This window comes from Triticum aestivum, chromosome 6D (assembly GCF_018294505.1).
Source record: "Triticum aestivum cultivar Chinese Spring chromosome 6D, IWGSC CS RefSeq v2.1, whole genome shotgun sequence".
Taxonomy (NCBI): domain Eukaryota; kingdom Viridiplantae; phylum Streptophyta; class Magnoliopsida; order Poales; family Poaceae; genus Triticum; species Triticum aestivum.
The window spans coordinates 163,618,322-163,639,090 of NC_057811.1; the positions used below are offsets into that span (position 1 = coordinate 163,618,322).

The following is a 20,769-nucleotide window of genomic DNA, read 5'->3' on the forward strand; positions in this document are numbered from 1 at the left end:
GGCTCATCTGCACCCGGTTAGAAAAAAAATCGTAAAAAATTCAAAACAAAATCAAAAAATTCCAAAAAGAAATTGTGCGGTAGACAATTTGATGCTTGAGGCCAGCTTAAAATTTCAAGTCATTGGACATCTGAGCAGCTCTCAGCAAAAAAGACAAATCGGGCCAAAACAGTACATGAACAGTAAATATTTTTATAGACCCCCAATTTGTCTTTTTTGCTGAGAGCTCCTCGATGTCCAAATGATTTGAAAATTGGAGCGGATCTCACGCATGAAATTGTCTCTCACACAAAAAAATTGGATTTTTTTTAATTTTTCTATTATTTGTTTTGAATTTTTTTGTCAACGCGGGTGCAGATGAGCTCAGGTGCAGAGATGGATTTTCGATAAACTGTACACTACCCTCTTCAATGGAGTAAATGGCAAACTTGCATACTGTCAGAAAAGCATAGTCCCAAATTAAAAGAGGAAAATAATGATACAATAAACACATAGTAAGTGGCAACAAATGCAGTAAAGTGGAAAGGATTATTTGTGAAGGAAACAAAATTATGTCTTGCTACGCATCATGCCATTACATTACATGTTAGTAATTGTTGGAAAAGCATGAGAAAAGCAAAGACATCTATTAGCAATCAAACACTATGTAAGCAAAATAATAATATATACAACCTTATGTCCATGTGAAATGAGCATTATCTTTGCTTCATATCTTGGCCTTGGATCATGCCACATCTCTATAGACATGCCTTTCCTACATAGAACTGCTCGGCAATCCCCAACATTTGCAACCAACAACTGCCTGCGAGATAAGAACAAAAACAAAAGTTTGAATGCATATGCAAGTACAATTATATTGTATCACAAATGTAGAGTGCATCTGTAGGTGTTTTGACTGTATGCTCATCATACCTTCCCAAGAACAAAGATGTAAGAGTTGTGGTTCCCTACGATAGAATGATGACTAAATCATTTGCAAGTGCAACGTCAGTACTCAGTACTTACGAAAGCTCTGTTGATTGAGTTCGTGACAGATTCAGAAGAAGAAGAAAAACATCTTGTACTGCTTCTAGGAACTCTGAATCCTCAAATAACAACCTCATGGCATGTTTTTTCATGTAGGATGCTGCATCAAAACCTCCATGGCCATGAAAAACCTACTCACAAATAACACAGTTAGTTCAGATAGTGCAAGAGAATATCTGTGAAGTCCATGTGAGAGTAAAATTCATAGGGCGGGTTGGCTTGGTGTTGGTGGATGACATTACCTGAGCGGAAGGATACTATAGGAAGCCGCCTGCTTGGTTGCCTGGTCGAACAGATCGAAACGGGCCTATTCATTCGTTTCCAATTGCGTGGAGAGGTAAAATGACTGGACTATCTAGGAGACGACAGATTACTGATGTACAACTGATGTACACCGGATCCAATCCTGTTGTCGTTGCTTCGATCCTAGTTGGCGACGGACGGGCGGACGGTGAGGACAAACTTCATGGTTGGGCAAGTTGCAAAACCAGGTCGAGCTTTGTGTTTAAGTAGATCAAGTGGAGGGGCGAGAGAAGGGGAAGGGGTGAAATTGGAGTAATTAAGAGAAGGGGAGGCGGGGAGACCGGGAGAGCGAGATTGTTTGTATTCCGACAGATGAATCGACCTTTTGGATCGGGAGGCCAGTGAGCTTCTCTTCCCGAGGTGGGGTCCAACCAGGGATGGCCGTGTCTGATCCGTTCGAGGCCGCCGGAGCAAGGACGACCCAGAGAAGCACAAGGACATGAGGGAGATCCTCCGGCTCTGATCACCGGTGTGGGAAGGCCGCCGGCGGGAGGAGGGCCGGAGCGGAGCAACAATTCCTTCAACTCTGACCCGGGGGGGGGGGGGGGGGGGGGGGGGGGGGGGGGGGGGCAAGGGGGGAAAAGATGGATCCATGAAAGGTTGCGAAAGTACATTTCTACACGCAGGAGCAAATGCTCCAAGTATGAAGAGTAAAATAAAAAGATAGAAATAATATTCAAAAAAATCTGAATTCTTTTTGACATACTTTCACAAATGTTTGCTGCGCATGCAAAATTTCATCGTGAAATCACATTTGTGGAAGACATGCCAAAAAAACAAAATCAGGGCTCCAAAATGCTTTTGTAAGTAACATTTTCAGAGCATCGATTTTGGTTTTTTTACCACACCTTCCACCAATGTGATTTTACGACGAAATTTTGCATGCACAACAAACATTTGTGAAAGTATGCCACAAAAAAATTTCAGAATTTTTTGAATTATTTTTTAATTTATTTGATGTTACTGTTCACACCAGGAGCATTTGCTCCTGGGTGTAGAAACTGAAGGAAATATGCCCTAGAGGCAATAATAAAGTTGTTATTTATATTTTCTTATATCATGATAAATGTTTATTATTCATGCTAGAATTTTATTAACCGGAAACTTAGTACATGTGTGAATACATAGACAAACAGAGTGTCACTAGTATGCCTCTACTTGACTAGCTCGTTGAATCAAAGATGGTTAAGTTTCCTAGCCATAGACATGAGTTGTCATTTGATTAACGGGATCACATCATTAGAGAATGATGTGATTGACTTGACCCATTCCATTAGCTTAGCACTTGATCTTTTAGTATGTTGCTATTGCTTTCCTCATGACTTATACATGTTCCTATGACTATGAGATTATGCAACTCCCGAATACCGGAGGAACACTTTGTGTGCTACCAAACGTCACAACGTAACTGGGTGATTATAAAGGTGCTCTACAGGTGTCTCTGATGGTACTTGTTGAGTTGGCATAGATCGAGATTAGGATTTGTCACTCCGATTGTCGGAGAGGTATCTCTGGGCCCTCTCGGTAATGCACATCACTATAAGCCTTGCAAGCAATGCAACTAATAAGTTAGTTGCGGGATGATGTATTATGGAACGAGTAAAGAGACTTGCCAGTAACAAGATTGAACTAGGTATTGAGATACCGAAGATCAAATCTCGGGCAAGTAACATACCGATGACAAAGGGAACAACGTATGTTGTTATGCGGTTTGACCGATAAAGATCTTCGTAGAATATATGGGAGCCAATATGAGCATCCAGGTTCCGCTATTGGTTATTGACCGGAGACGCGTCTCGGTCATGTCTACATAGTTCTCGAACCCGTAGGGTCCGCACGCTTAAAGTTTGGTGACGATCGGTATTATGAGTTTTTGTGTTTTGATGGACTGAAGGTAGTTCGGAGTCCCGTATATGATCACGGTCATGATGAGGAGTCTCGAAATGGTCGAGACGTAAAGATCGATATATTGGACGACTATATTTGGACACCAGAAGTGTTCCGAGTGGTTTCGGAGAAAACCGGAGTGCCGGAGGGTTACCGGAACCCCCCCGGGAGAAATAACGGGCCTTATGGGCCTTAGTGGAGAGAGAGAGAGAGGGCTTGCCTATGGCAAGCCACGCGCCCCTCCCCCTCTGGTCCGAATTGGACTAGGAGAAGGGTGGTGGCGCCCCTCTTTCCTTCTCCCTCTCCCCCTTCCTTTCCCCCTCCTAGTAGGAGTAGGAAATAGGGGAGTCCTACTCCTACTAGGAGGAGGACTCCTCCTCCTGGCGCGCCATAGAGGGCCAGCCGGCCTCCCCCCTTGCTCCTTTATATACGGGGATAGGGGCACCTCTAGACACATAAGTTGATCTGTTGATCTCTCCCAGCCGTGTGCGGTGCCCCCCTCCACCATATTTCACCTCGGTCATATCGTAGCGGTGCTGACGGAACTCTCCCGTGAAGCTCTGCTGGATCGGAGTTCACGGGACGTCATCGAGCTGAACGTGTGCTGAACTCGGAGGTGTCGTACGTTCGGTACTTGGATCGGTCGGATCGTGAAGACGTACGACTACATCAACCGCGTTATGCTAATGCTTCCGCTTTCAGTCTACGAGGGTACGTGGACAACACTCTCCCCTCTCGTTGCTATGCATCACCATGATCATGCGTGTGCGTAGGTTTTTTTTATTACTACGTTCCCCAACAGTGGCATCCGAGCCAGGTTTTATGCGTAGATGTTATATGCACGAGTAGAACACAAGTGAGTTGTGGGCGATACAAGTCATACTGCTTACCAGCATGTCATACTTTGGTTCGGCGGTATTGTTGGATGAAGCGGCCCGGACCGACATTACGCGTACGCTTACGCGAGACTGGTTCCACCGACGTGCTTTGCACATAGGTGGCTGGCGGGTGTCAGTTTCTCCAACTTTAGTTGAACCGAGTGTGGCTACGCCCGGTCCTTGAGAAGGTTAAAACAACACTAACTTGACGAACTATCGTTGTGGTTTTGATGCATAGGTAAGAATGGTTCTTGCTCAGCCCGTAGTAGCCACGTAAAACTTGCAACAACAAAGTAGAGGACGTCTAACTTGTTTTTGCAGGGCATGTTGTGATGTGATATGGTCAATACATGATGCTATATTTTATTGTATGAGATGATCATGTTTTGTAACGGAGTTATCGGCAACTGGCAGGAGCCATATGGTTGTCGCTTTATTGTATGCAATGCAATCGCCCTGTAATGCTTTACTTTATCACTAAGCGGTAGTGATAGTCGTAGAAGCAAAAGTTGGCGAGACAACAACGATGCTACGGTGGAGATCAAGGTGTCGCGCCGGTGACGATAGTGATCATGACGGTGCTTCGGAGATGGAGATCACAAGCACAAGATGATGATGGCCATATCATATCACCTATATTGATTGCATGTGATGTTTATCCTTTATGCATCTTATTTTGCTTTGATTGACGGTAGCATTACAAGATGATCTCTCACTAAATTTCAAGATAAAAGTGTTCTCCCTGAGTATGCACCGTTGCCAAAGTTCGTTGTGCCGAGACACCACGTGATGATCGGGTGTGATAACCTCTACGTTCATCTACAACGGGTGCAAGCCAGTTTTGCACACGCAGAATACTCGGGTTAAACTTGACGAGCCTAGCATATGAAAATATGGCCTCGGAACACTGAGACCGAAAGGTCGAGCGTGAATCATATAGTAGATATTATCAACATAGTGATGTTCACAATTGAAAACTACTCCATCTCACGTGATGATCGGACATGGTTTAGTTGATTTGGACCACGTGATCACTTAGATGATTAGAGGGATATCTATCTAAGTGGGAGTTCTTAAGTAATATGATTAATTGAACTTAAATTTATCATGAACTTAGTACCTGATAGTATTTTGCTTGTCTATGTTGTGGTAGATAGATGGCTCGTGCTGTTGTTCCGTTGAATTTTAATGAGTTCCTTGAGAAAGCAAAGTTGAAAGATGATGGTAGCAATTACACGGACTGGGTCCGTAACTTGAGGATTATCCTCATTGCTGCACAGAAAAATTACGTCCTGGAAGCACCGCTGGGCGCTAGGCCTGTTGCAAATGCAACTGACGACGTTAAGAACGTCTGGCAAAGCAAAGCTGATGACTACTCGATAGTTCAGTGTGCCATGCTTTACGGCTTAGAACCGGGACTTCAACGACGTTTTGAACGTCATGGAGCATATGAGATGTTCCAGGAGTTGAAGTTAATATTTCAAGCAAATGCCCGGATTGAGAGATATGAAGTCTGCAATAAGTTCTACAGCTGCAAAATGGAGGAGAATAGTTTTATCAGTGAACATATACTCAAAATGTCTGGGTATAACAATCACTTGATTCAACTGGGAGTTAATCTTTCAGATGATAGTGTCATTGACAGAATTCTTCAATCACTGCCACCAAGCTACAAGAGCTTCGTGATGAACTACAATATGCAAGGGATAGATAAGACAATTCCCGAGCTCTTCGCAATGCTAAAGGCTGCGGAGGTAGAAATCAAGAAGGAGCGTCAAGTGTTGATGGTCAACAAGACCACCAGTTTCAAGAAAAAGGGTAAAGGGAAGAAGAAGGGGAACTTCAAGAAGAACGGCAAACAAGTTGCTGCTCAAGAGAAGAAACCCAAGTCTGGACCTAAACCTGAGACTGAGTGCTTCTACTGCAAGCAGACTGGTCACTGGAAGAGGAACTGCCCCAAGTATTTGGAGGATAAGAAGGATGGCAAGGTGAACAAAGGTATATGTGATATACATGTTATTGATGTGTACCTTACTAGAGCTCGCAGTAGCACCTGGGTATTTGATACTGGTTCTGTTGCTAATATTTGCAACTCGAAACAGGGACTACGGATTAAGCGAAGACTGGCTAAGGACGAGGTGACGATGCGCGTGGGAAATGGTTCCAAAGTTGATGTGATCGCCGTCGGCACGCTACCTCTACATCTACCTTCGGGATTAGTTTTAGACCTAAATAATTGTTATTTGGTGCCAGCGTTGAGCATGAACATTATATCTGGATCTTGTTTGATGCGAGACGGTTATTCATTTAAATCTGAGAATAATGGGTGTTCTATTTATATGAGTAATATCTTTTATGGTCATGCACCCTTGAAGAGTGGTCTATTTTTGTTAAATCTCGATAGTAGTGATACACATATTTATAATGTTGAAGCCAAAAGATGCAGAGTTGATAATGATAGTGCAACTTATTTGTGGCACTGCCGTTTGGGTCATATTGGTGTAAAGCGCATGAAGAAACTCCATACTGATGGACTTTTCGAATCACTTGGTTATGAATCACTTGGTACTTGCGAACCATGCCTTATGGGCAAAATGACTAAAACGCCGTTCTCCGGAACAATGGAGCGAGCAACAGATTTGTTGGAGATCATACATACTGATGTATGTGGTTCGATGAATATTGAGGCTCGCGGCGGGTATCGTTATTTTCTCACCTTCACAGATGATTTGAGCAGATATGGGTATATCTCATTAATGAAACATAAGTCTGAAACATTTGAAAAGTTCAAAGAATTTCAGAGTGAAGTGGAAAATCATCGTAATAAGAAAATAAAGTTTCTACGATCTGATCGTGGAGGAGAATATTTGAGTTATGAGTTTGGTCTACATTTGAAACAATGTGGAATAGTTTCACAACTCACGCCACCCGGAACACCACAGCGTAATGGTGTGTCCGAACGTCGTAATCGTACTTTGCTAGATATGGTGCGATCTATGATGTGTCTTACTGATTTACCGCTATCATTTTGGGGTTATGCTTTAGAGACGGCTGCATTTACGTTAAATAGGGCACCATCAAAATCCGTTGAGACGACGCCTTATGAACTGTGGTTTGGCAAGAAACCAAAGTTGTCGTTTCTTAAAGTTTGTGGCTGCGATGCTTATGTGAAAAAGATTCAACCTGATATGCTCGAACCCAAATCGGAGAAATGTGTCTTCATAGGATACCCAAAGGAAACTATTGGGTACACCTTCTATCACATATCCGAAGGCAAGACATTCGTTGCTAAGAATGGATCCTTTCTAGAGAAGGAGTTTCTCTCGAAAGAGGTGAGTGGGAGGAAAGTAGAATTTGATGAGGTAACTGTACCTGCTCCCTTATTGGAAAGTAGTTCATCACAGAAATCTGTTTCTGTGACTCCTACACCAATTAGTGAGGAAGCTAATGATGATGATCATATAACTTCAGATCAAGTTACTACCGAACCTCGTAGGTCAACCAGAGTAAGGTCCGCACCAGAGTGGTACGGTAATCCTATTCTGGAGGTCATGTTACTTGACCAAGGCGAACCTACGAACTATGAAGAAGCGATGGTGAGCCCAGATTCCGCGAAATGGTTTGAGGCCATGAAATCTAAGGTGGGATCCATGTATGAGAACAAAGTATGGACTTTGGTTGACTTGCCCGATGATCGGCAAGCCATAGAGAATAAATGGATCTTCAAGAAGAAGACTGACGCTGATGGTAATGTTACTGTCTACAAAGCTCGACTTCTTGCAAAAGGTTTTCGACAAGTTCAAGGAGTTGATTACAATGAGACTTTCTCACCTGTAGCGATGCTTAAGTCTGTCCGAATCATGTTAGCAATTGCCGCATTTTATGATTATGAAAGTTGGCAAATGGATGTCAAAACTGCATTCCTGAATGGATTTCTGGAAGAAGGGTTGTATATGATGCAACCGGAAGGTTTTGTCGATCCAAAGGGAGCTAACAAAGTGTGCAAGCTCCAGCGATCCATTTATGGACTGGTGCAAGCCTCTCGGAGTTGGAATAAACATTTTGATAGTGTGATCAAAGCATATGGTTTTATACAGACTTTTGGAGAAGCCTGTATTTACAAGAAAGTGAGTGGGAGCTCTGTAGCATTTCTAATATTATATGTGGATGACATATTACTGATTGGAAATGATATAGAATTTCTGGATAGCATAAAAGGATACTTGAATAAAAGTTTTTCAATGAAAGACCTTGGTGAAGCTGCTTACATATTGGGCATCAAGATCTATAGAGATAGATCAAGACGCTTGATAGGACTTTCACAAAGCACATACCTTGACAAAGTTTTGAAAAAGTTCAAAATGGATCAAGCAAGGAAAGGGTTCTTGCCTGTGTTACAAGGTGTGAAGTTGAGTCAGACTCAATGCCCGACCACTTCATAAGATAGAGAGAAAATGAGAGATGTTCCCTATGCTTCAGCCATAGGCTCTATCATGTATGCAATGTTGTGTACCAGACCTGATGTGTGCCTTGCTATTAGCTTAGCAGGGAGGTACCAAAGTAATCCAGGAGTGGATCACTGGACAGCGGTCAAGAACATCCTGAAATACCTGAAAAGGACTAAGAATATGTTTCTCGTTTATGGAGGTGACAAAGAGCTAGTCGTAAATGGTTACGTCGATGCAAGCTTTGACACTGATCCGGACGATTCTAAATCGCAAACCGGATACGTGTTTACATTGAACGGTGGAGCTGTCAGTTGGTGCAGTTCTAAACAAAGCGTCATGGCGGGATCTACGTGTGAAGCGGAGTACATAGCTGCTTCGGAAGCAGCAAATGAAGGAGTCTGGATGAAGGAGTTCATATCCGATCCAGGTGTCATACCTAGTGCATCGGGTCCAATGAAAATCTTTTGTGACAATACTGGTGCAATTGCTTTGGCAAAGGAATCCAGATTTCACAAGAGAACCAAGCACATCAAGAGACACTTCAATTCCATCCGGGACCAAGTCCAGGTCGGAGACATAGAGATTTGCAAGATACATACGGATCTGAATGTTGCAGACCCGTTAACTAAGCCTCTTCCACGAGCAAAACATGATCAGCACCAAAATTCCATGGGTGTTAGAATCATTACTGTGTAATCTAGATTATTGACTCTAGTGCAAGTGGGATACTGAAGGAAATATGCCCTAGAGGCAATAATAAAGTTATTATTTATTTCCTCATATCATGATAAATGTTTATTATTCATGCTAGAATTGCATTAACCGGAAACATAATACATGTGTGAATACATAGACAAACATAGTGTCACTAGTATGCCTCTACTTGACTAGCTCGTTAATCGAAGATGGTTGAGTTTCCTAGCCATGGACATGAGTTGTCATTTGATTAACGGGATCACATCATTAGGAGAATGATGTGATTGACTTGACCCATTCCGTTAGCTTAGCACTTGATCGTTTAGTATGTTGCTATTGCTTTCTTCATGACTTATACATGTTCCTATGACTATGATATTCTGCAACTCCCGTTTACCGGAGGAACACTTTGTGTGCTACCAAACGTCACAACGTAACTGGGTGATTATAAAGGTGCTCTACAGGTGTCTCCGAAGGTACTTGTTGAGTTGGCGTATTTCGAGATTAGGATTTGTCACTCCGATTGTCGGAGAGGTATCTCTGGGCCCTCTCGGTAATGCACATCACTATAAGCCTTGCAAGCAATGTGACCAATGAGTTAGTTGCGGGATGATGCATTACGGAACGAGTAAAGAGACTTCCCGGTAACGACATTGAACTAGGTATTGAGATACCGACGATCGAATCTCGGGCAAGTAACATACCGATGACAAAGGGAACAACGTATGTTGTTATGCGGTTTGACCGATAAAGATCTTCGTAGAATATGTGGGAGCCAATATGAGCATCCAGGTTCCGCTATTGGTTATTGACCGGAGACGTGTCTCGGTCATGTCTACATAGTTCTCGAACCCGTAGGGTCCGCACGCTTAAAGTTTGGTGACGATCGGTATTATGAGTTTTTGTGTTTTGATGTACCGAAGGTAGTTCGGAGTCCCGGATATGATCACGGACATGACGAGGAGTCTCGAAATGGTCGAGACGTAAAGATCGATATATTGGACGAGTATATTTGGACACCAGAAGTGTTCCGAGTGGTTTCGGAGAAAACCGGAGTGCCGGAGGGTTACCGGAACCCCCCCGGGAGAAATAATGTGCCTTATGGGCCTTAGTGGAGAGAGAGGGCTGGCCTACGGCAGGCCGCGCGCCCCTCCCCCTCTGGTCTGAATTGGAATAGGAGAAGGGGGGCGGCGCCCCCCTTTCCTTCTCCCTCTCCCCTTCCTTTCCTACTCCTACTAGGAGGAGGACTCCTCCTGGTGCGCCATAGAGGGCCAGCCGGCCTCCCCGCTTGCTCCTTTATATACGGGGGCAGGGGGCACCTCTAGACACACAAGTTGATCTATTGAACTCTCCCAGCCGTGTGCGGTGCCCCCCTCCACCATATTCCACCTCGGTCATATCGTAGTGGTGCTTAGGCGAAGCCCTGCGTCGGTAGCAACATCATCACCATCATCACGCCGCCGTGCTGACGGAACTCTCCCGTGAAGTTCTGCTGGATCGGAGTTCACGGGACGTCATCGAGCTGAACGTGTGCTGAACTCAGAGGTGCCGAACTCGGAGGTGCCGTATGTTCGGTACTTGGATCGGTCGGATCGTGAAGACGTACGACTACATCAACCGCGTTGTGCTAACGCTTCCGCTTTCGGTCTACGAGGGTACGTGGACAACACTCTCCCCTCTCGTTGCTATGCATCACCATGATCCTGCGTGTGCGTAGGATTTTTTTTTGAAATTACTATGTTCCCCAACAGAGAGAGGGGCTGCCTAGGGCAGCCCCCCCCAATGCCTAGTCCTAATTGGACTAGGGGGAGGGGCGGCGCCCCCTCCTTCCTTCTCTTCTTTCTTCCCCTTCCTTGTATCCTACTCCTACTACTTGGAAGGGGGGGAATCCAACTCCCGGTGGGAGTAGGACTCCCCAGGGCGCGCCATAGTAGAGGGTCGGCCCTCCCCCTCCTCCACTCCTTTATATACGGGGGAGGGGGCACCCCATGGACACACAAGTTGATCAGTTGATCTTTTAGCCGTGTGCGGTGCCCCCCTCCACCATAATCCACCTTGGTTATATCGTAGCGGTGCTTAGGCGAAGCCCTGTGTCGGTAGCATCATCATCACCGTCATCACGCCGTCGTTCTGAAGGAACTCTCCCTCGAAGCTCTGCTGGATCATGAGTTTGAGGCACGTCATCGAGCTGAATGTGTGCTGAACTCGGAGGTGCCGTGCGTTTGGTACTTGGATCTGTCGAATCATGAAGACGTACGACTACATCAACAGCGTTGTCATAACGCTTCCGCTTATGGTCTACGAGGGTACGTGGACGACACTCTCCCCTCTCGTTGCTATGCATCACCATGATCTTGCGTGTGCGTAGGAATTTTTTTGAAATTACTATGTTCCCCAACAGTGGCATCCGAGCCAGGTTTATGTGTAGATGTTATATGCACGAGTAGAACACAACTGAGTTGTGGGCGATACTAGTCATACTGCTTACCAGCATGTCATACTTTGATTCAACGGTATTGTTGGATGAAGCGGCCCGGACCGACATTACGCGTACGCTTACACGAGACTAGTTCTATCGACGTGCTTCGCACACAGGTGGCTGGCGGGTGTCAGTTTCTCCAACTTTAGTTGAATCGAGTGTGGCTACGCCCGGTCCTTGTGAAGGTTAAAATAGCACTAACTTGACGAAATATCGTTGTGGTTTTGATGCGTAGGTAAGAACGGTTCTTGCTCAGCCCGTAGCAGCCACGTAAAACTTGCAACAACAAAGTAGAGGACGTCTAACTTGTTTTTGCAGGGCATGTTGTGATGTGATATGGTCAAGGCATGATGCTATATTTTATTGTATGAGATGATCATGTTTTGTAACGGAGTTATCGGCAACTGGCAGGAGCCATATGGTTGTCGCTTTATTGTATGCAATTCAATCGCCCTGTAATTGCTTTACTTTATCACTAAGCGTTAGCGATAGTCGTAGTAGCAATAGTTGGCGAGACGACAACGATGCTTCGATGGAGATCAAGGTGTCAAGCCGGTGACGATGGTGATCATGACGGTGCTTTGGAGATGGAGATCAAAGGCACAAGATGATGATGGCCATATGATATCACTTATATTGATTGCATGTGATGTTTATCCTTTATGCATCTTATTCTGCTTTGATTGACGGTAGCATTATAAGATGATCTCTCACTAAATTTCAAGGTATAAGTGTTCTCCCTGAGTATGCACCGTTGCCAAAGTTCGTCGTGCCGAGACACCACGTGATGATCGGGTGTGATAAGCTCTACGTTGACATACAACGGGTGCAAGCCAGTTTTGCACACGCAGAAATACTCGGGTTAAACTTGACGAGCCTAGCATATGCAGATATGGCCTTGGAACACTGAGACAGAACGGTTGAGCGTGAATCATATAGTAGATATGATCAACATAGTGATGTTCACCATTGAAAACTACTCCATCTCACGTGATGATCGGACATGGTTTAGTTGATTGGATCACGTGATCATTTAGATGACTAGAGGGATGTCTATCTAAGTGGGAGTTCTTAAGTAATATGATTAATTGAACTCTAATTTATCATGAACTAAGTCCTGGTAGTATTAGCATATCTATGTTGTAGATCAATAGCTCGCGTTTAGCTCCCCTGTTTTATTTTTGATATGTTCCTAGAGAAAACTAAGTTGAAAGATGTTAGTTGCTATGATGCGGATTGGATCCGTGATCTGAGGATTATCCTCATTGCTGCACAGAAGAATTATGTCATTGATGCACCGCTAGGTTACAGACCGTTTACAGGAGCAGATGCAGACGTTATGAACGTTTGGCAAGCTCGATATGATGACTACTTGATAGTTTAGTGCACCATGCTTTACGGCTTAGAATCGGGGCTTCAAAAAAGTTTTGAATGCCACGGAGCATATAAGATGTTCCAAGAGTTGAAATTAGTATTTCAGACTCATGCCCATGTCGAAAGGTATGAGACCTTTGACAAGCACTTTGCCTACAAGATGGAGGAGAATAGCTCAGCTAGTCAGCATGTGCTCAAAATGTCTGAGTACTACAATCACTTGAATCAAGTGGGAGTTAATCTTCCAGATAAGATAGTGATTGACAGAGTTCTCTAGTCACTATCACCAAGTTACTAGAACTTCGTGATGAACTATAATATGCAAGGGATAACGGAAACGATTCCCAAGCTCTTCGTGATGCTGAAATCGACGAAGGTAGAAATCAAGAAAAGCATCAAGTGTTGATGGTTGACAAGACCACTAGTTTCAAGAAAAGGGCAAAGGGAAGAAGGGGAACTTCAAGAAGAACGGCAAGCAAGTTGCTGCTCAAGTGAAGAAGCCCAAGTCTGGACCTAAGCCTGAGACTAAGTGCTTCTACTACAAAGGGACTGGTCATTGGAAGCAGAACTGCCCCAAGTATTTGGTGGATAAGAAGGATGGCAAAGTGAACAAAGGTATATTTGATATACATGTTATTGATGTGTACTTTACTAGTGTTTATAGCAATCCCTCAGTATTTGATACTAGTTCAGTTGCTAAGATTAGTAACTCGAAACGGGAGTTGCAGAATGAACAGAGGCTAGTTAAGGGTGAAGTGACGATGTGTGTTGGAAGTGGTTCCAAGATTGATATGATCATCATCGCACACTCCCTATACTTTCCGGATTAGTGTTGAACCTAAATAAATGTTATTTGGTGTTTGCATTAAGCATGAATATGATTTGATCATGTTTATTGCAATACGGTTATTCATTTAAAGTCAGAGAATAATTGTTGTTCTGTTTACATGAATAAAACCTTCAATGGTCATACACCCAAGGTGAATGGTTTATTGAATCTCGATCGTAGTGATACACATATTCATAATATTGAAGCCAAAGATGCAAAGTTAATAATGATAGTGCAACTTATTTGTGGCACTGCAGTTTAGGTCATATTGGTGTAAAGCGCATGAAGAAAATCCATGCTGATGGGCTTTTGGAATCACTTGATGCTTGCGAACCATGCCTCATGGGCAAGATGACTAAGACTCCGTTCTCCGGAACAATTGTGACGCCCGGATAATTAGACTACAGTAATTCCCTGCTAATGATGCCACGTCACCTCTATCACTGTAGTTAATCTCAGGTTAGTTCAAAACCGATTCAAAATAAAAATTGAATTAAAGGCAAACAACAAAAGTTTTCAAACATTAAAACTAAAATGTTCTATATGTGCCAAATAATTCATAAGTAAATATGGTGAAGAAACCACTTTGTTAAAAAATGCTTAAATGCTTAAAAATAAATAAAACAGCAGCAAAACAATTATTAAAAGCCTTTTATAATTTATAAAATGTTAAACTACTTTCTATTGGGTAACCAAATTGTAGCGGGAGTATTATATTTAGTAATGCTAACTTAGAGACTATTTTTATAGTTTAGAAAACTAAACATAAAAGGAACTAGAAATAAAACGGAAATATAATTATAATAATAATAATAATAATAATAATAATAATAATAATAATAATAACAGAAAAGGCCACCCCCCCCGCTGGGCCAAGTGGCCCAGCTGGCCACTACACCAGGCCGGCCCAGCTCCCTGGCTATAACCCCCGGGTCCAGCCCCAAACCCTAACCTATCCCCACTCCCCCCTGATCCGCCGCCACCCACAGGGGCGCTCGCGCGCACACATGAGTCCTCGAGGGAGAGGAGCTCCCTCGTGACCGACGCCGCGTCGGCGACCCCTCTGACCGCCTCGCCGCCCGTTCGCCCCCGCCGCACGACACCGTCGCTGGACTGCCTCCTCGCCGCCCCGTCGTCTCCGTCCTCCTCCTCATCCCCCACTGCCCGTGCCCTACAATCCCGGTGAGGACCCCGGTCCTCCTCCTCCCCGTGCCCTCACGCCGGCGCTCGCCCGCGCCACCACACCGTCCGGTCCGCGCGCCCTAGCACGGACCCTCACGCACGCGCGCCCGCGGCGACCGCGCCCCACCTGCGCCTGGCCTCGCGGCGCTGCCATCCGCCCGCTCACCGCTGGCCCCTCCCGCTGCCCACTGCTGCTCTATTGCCGGTGCCGTCGCCCCACGCCGTGGCCTCGCGCTCACCACCACTGCTCCCGCCTAGCACCGCCGCTCCCCACGGCCCCTACTCGCCGGCCCGCGCGTGCCCGCCTTGGCCGCGTCCGGCCATTGCACTCCGCCCTGCCTCGTCGAGCCTCTCCCCCCTCGCCCAGGCTCGTCCTCGCCCGCGCTCCTGTGGTCGCTGCCCGCGCTCCTGTGGTCGCTGCCCGCACCCAGTGCCTCCGCCGAGCTCGCTCGCGCGTACACAACTCCCTGTCCGCCCTGCTCGCACGCACCTCCGCGCCCATGCGTGGCCCCGCCGGCCCCGCACTGCTACTCCCGTTCGACCTCCGCCCTGCTGCATGCTCGCCACCGCCTCGTCCCTGCGCCACCCCCGCCGTGCCCGCCACGCACCGCATCGCCGCTCGCGTCCCCTGCTCGCTCACCATCGCCCGGGTTCTGCGCCCGCTCCGCGACCCGCGCCCAAACCCGTCACCCATTAGCCCGATTTGTGGCCTAAGCCACCGACAGGTGGGGCCCAGCCCCCTGTTAAACGAAAAGAAAAATGTAAATTAAATATATATACTAATTAAATAATTAACCTAATTAAGTTTGCTTAATTAACTTAATATTAATTAAATTGTTTAGTTAAACTCTAATGGAAGCTAACTCAGTGACAGCAAGGACCCACCACCACTGTTCACTTTGACCAGTCAATTATGACTGGGTAGTTGACCCAGTCAACTGGCCCGCCCTGCCATACACTGGCTGGGTACACTTCTGGGTACCCATAGCCTTTTTCTTATTTATTTTCGAGATATAAATAATTCCAGAAAATGATTAAAACTTTGGAAATTAATATAAAATAATCCGTAACTCGGATGAAAATACTTTGTACATGAAAGTTGCTCAGAACGACGAGACGAATCCGGATATACAGCCCGTTCGTCCGCCACACATCCCTAGCATATCGAACTCGCAACTTTCCCCCTCCGGTTCATCTATCCGAAAACGCGAAACACCGGGGATACTTTCAGGGATGTTCCCCCCCTTCGCCGGTATCACCTCCTACTGCGTTAGGGCACACCTGGCACCGCTACTTGTTTTGTCATGCATAGATATGCATCTGTTTGCATTGTATTCATTGTTTCTTCCCCCTCTTCTCTCCAGTAGACTACGAGACTGACGTTGCTGCTGGTACCCCGATCGACTACGGTGTTGACGACCCCTCCTTCTCGGCTGAGCTTCCAGGCAAGCCCCCCCCCTGATCACCAGATATCGCCTATTCCTTCTCTCTACTGCTTTCTTTAGAGTAGTGTAGCATGTTACTGCTTTCAGTTAATCCTATTCTGCTGCATAGCCTGTCATTGTTGCTACAATTGTTGATACCTTTACCTGCTATCCCAATGCTAAGTATAGGATGCTAGTGTTCCATCAGTGGCCCTGCACTCTTGTCCGTCTGCCATGCTATACTACTGGGCCGTGATCACTTTGGGAGGTGATCACGGGCATATGCTATATACTTTATACTGTTACATTACTTATGATACTGTTCGGAGATGGGGGCTGAAGGGGCAGGTGGCTCCATCCCGATAGAGGTGGGCCTGGGTTCCCGACGGCCCCCGACTGTTACTTTGTGGTGGAGCGACAGGGCAGGTTGAGACCACCTAGGAGAGAGGTGGGCCTGGCCCTGGTCGGTGTTCGCGGATACTTCAATCAACACGCTTAACGAGATCTTGGTATTTGATCTGAGTCTGGCCACTGGCCTATACGCACTAACCAACTACGCGGGAACAGTTATGGGCACTCGACGTCGTGGTATCAGCCGAAGCCTTCTTGACGTCAGCGACTGAGCGGCGCGTGCCGGATTGGACCGTAAGCATGCTCTTGTATTAAGGGGGCTAGTTCTGCTTCCGGCCGCCCACGCAACATGCAGGTGTGCAATGGGCGATGGGCCCAGACCCCTGCGCCATAGGATTTAGACCGGCGTGCTGACCTCTCTGTTGTGCCTAGGTGGGGCTGCGACGTGTTGATCTTCCGAGGCCGGGCATGACCCAGGAAAGTGTGTCCGGCCAAATGGGATCGAGCGTGTTGGGTTATGTGGTGCACCCCTGCAGGGAAGTTTATCTATTCGAATAGCCGTGTCCCTCGGTAAAAGGACGACCCGGAGTTGTACCTTGACCTTATGACAACTAGAACCGGATACTTAATAAAACACACCCTTTCAAGTGCCAGATACAACCCGGTGATCTCTCTCTCACAGGGCGACGAGGAGAGAATCGCCGGGTAGGATTATGCTATGCGATGATACTTGGTGATCTTACCATCTACTCTCTTCTACATGCTGCAAGATGGAGGCTGCCAGAAGCGTAGTCTTCGACAGGACTAGCTATCCCCCTCTTATTCTGGCATTCTGCAGTTCAGTCCACCGATATTGCTGAAGGAAATATACCCTAGAGGCAATAATAAAGTTATTATTTATTTCCTTATATCATGATAAATATTTATTATTCATGCTAGAATTGTATTAACCGGAAACATGATACATGTGTGAATACATAGACAAACAGAGTGTCACTAGTATGCTTCTACTTGACTAGCTCGTTAATCAAAGATGGTTATGTTTCCTAGCCATTGACATGGGTTGTCATTTGATTAACGGGGTCACATCATTAGGAGAATGATGTGATTGACTTAACCCATTCCGTTAGCTTAGCACTCGATCATTTAGTATTCTGCTATTGCTTTCTTCATGACTTATACATGTTCCTATGACTATGAGATTATGCAACTCCCGTTTACCGGAGGAACACTTTGTGTGCTACCAAACGTCACAACGTAACTGGGTGATTATAAAGGTGCTCTACAGGTGTCTCCGAAGGTACTTGTTGGGTTGGCGTATTTCGAGATTAGGATTTATCACTCCGATTGTCGGAGAGGTATCTCTGGGCCCACTCGGTAATGCACATCACTTAAGCCTTGCAACCATTGCAACTAATCAGTTAGTTGCGGGATGATGTATTACGGAACGAGTAAAGAGACTTGCCGGTATCGAGATTGAACTAGGTATTGAGATACCGACAATTTAATCTCGGGCAAGTAACATACCGATGACAAAGGGAACAACGTATGTTGTTATGCGGTCTGACCGATAAAGATCTTCGTAGAATATGTAGAAGCCAATATGGGCATCAAGGTCCCGCTATTGGTTATTGACCAGAGAGGTGTGTCGGTCATGTCTACATAGTTCTCGAACCCGTAGGGTCCGCACGCTTAACGTTCGTTGACGATATAGTACTATGAGTTATGTATATTGGTGACCGAATGTTGTTCGGACTTTTGGATGAGATCACGGATATGACGAGGAACTCCGGAATGGTCCGGAAGTAAAGATTGATATGTGGATAGTAGTGTTTGATCTCCGGAAAGGTTCCGGAATCCATCAGAAGGGGTTCCGGATGTTTCCCGAAATGTTTGGGCACGAGAACACTTTATCTGGGCCAAAGGGGAAAGCCCATGAGGTTTTTGGAAAGCGCAAAAGGAAGTTTTGCGGAGTCCAGGGGCCAGACGCCAGGGTCCCTGGCGTCTGGGTCCAGACGCCGGGAACCCTGGCATCTGGCCCTGGAGTCCGAGAAGGACTCTTGCCTTTCGGGTGAAACCGATTTTGTGGAGGCTTTTACTCCAAGTTTCGACCCCAAGGCTCAACATATAAATAGAGGGGTAGGGCTAGCACCCAAGACACATGAAGAAACACCAAGCCGTGTGCCGGCAACCCCGTCTCCTCTAGTTTATCCTTCGTCATAGTTTTCGTAGTGCTTAGGCGAAGCCCTGCGAAGATTGTTCTTCACCAACACCGTCACCACGCCGTCGTGCTGCCGGAACTCATCTACTACTTCGCCCCTCTTGCTAGATCGAGAAGGCGAGGACGTCACCGAGCCGAACGTGTACAGAACTCGGAGGTGCCGTGCTTTCGGTACTTGGATCGGTCGGATCGTGAAGACGTACGACTACATCAACCGCGTTGATATAACGCTTCCGCTTACGGTCTACGAGGGTACGTAGACAACACTCTCCCCTCTCGTTGTTATGCATCACCATGATCTTGTGTGTGCGTAGGAATTTTTTTTGAAATTACTACGTTCCCCAACAGTGGCATCAGAGCCAGGTTTTATGCGTAGATATCATATGCACGAGTAGAACACAAGTGAGTTGTGGGTGATATAAGTCATACTACTTACCGGCATGTCATACTTTGGTTCGGGGGTATTGTTGGATGAAGCGGCCTGGACCGACATTACGCGTACGCTTACGCGAGACTGGTTCTACCGACGTGCTTTGCACATAGGTGGCTGGCAGGTGTCAGTTTCTCCAACTTTAGTTGAACCGAGGGTGGCTACGCCCGGTCCTTGCGAAGGTTAAAACATCACCAACTTGACAAACTATCGTTGTGGTTTTGATGCGTAGGTAAGAACGGTTCTTGCTCAGCCCGTAGCAGCCACGTAAAAACTTGCTGCAACAAAGTAGAGGACGTCTAACTTGTTTTTGCAGGGCATGTTGTGATGTGATATGGTCAAAGCATGATGCTAAATTTTATTGTATGAGATGATCATGTTTTGTAACCGAGTTACCGGCAACTGGCAGGAGCCATATGGTTGTCGCTTTATTGTATGCAATGCAATCGCCATGTAATGCTTTACTTTATCACTAAGCGGTAGCAATAGTCGTAGAATCATAAGATTGGCGAGACGACGACGATGCTACGATGGAGATCAAGGTGTCGCGCCGGTGACGATGGTGATCATGACGGTGCTTCGGAGATGGAGATCACAAGCACAAGATGATGATGGCCATATCATATCACTTATATTGATTGCATGTGATGTTTATCTTTTATGCATCTTATCTTGCTTTGATTGACGGTAGCATTATAAGATGATCTCTCACTAAATTTCAAGATAAAAGTGTTCTCCCTGTGTATGCAATGTTGCCAAAGTTCGTCGTGCCCAGACACCACGTGATGATCGGGTGTGATAAGCTCTACGTCCATCTACAACGGGTGCAAGCCAGTTTTGCACACGCAGAATACTCAGGTTAAACTTAACGAGCCTAGCATATGCAGATATGGCCTCGGAACACTGAGACCGAAAGGTCGAGCGTGAATCATATAGAGATATGATCAACATAGTGATGTTCACCATTGAAAACTACTCCATTTCACGTGATGATCGGTTATGGTTTAGTTGATTTGGATCACGTGATCACTTGGATGATTAGAGGGATGTCTATCGAAGTGGGAGTTCTTAAGTAATATGATTAATTGAACTTTAATTTATAATGAACTTAGTCCTGGTAGTATTAGCATATCTATGTTGTAGATCAATAGCTCGCGTTGTTGCTTCCCTATGTTTTATATATGTTCCTAGAGAAAACTAAGTTGAAAGATGATAGTAGCAATGATGCGGACTGGGTCCGT

The 20,769-nt window shown here is 45.7% G+C and overlaps 1 long non-coding RNA gene across 1 annotated transcript; it reads right to left on the bottom strand.

The window, feature by feature from the left end:
* Positions 1-514: 514 nt before the first annotated feature.
* Positions 515-1,857, bottom strand: LOC123144301 (uncharacterized). Its single transcript, XR_006471364.1, has 3 exons — positions 1,269-1,857; positions 1,006-1,157; positions 515-802 (listed from the first exon to the last, which is right to left on the bottom strand). It is a non-coding gene; the product is annotated as an uncharacterized lncRNA (long non-coding RNA).
* Positions 1,858-20,769: the final 18,912 nt, after the last annotated feature.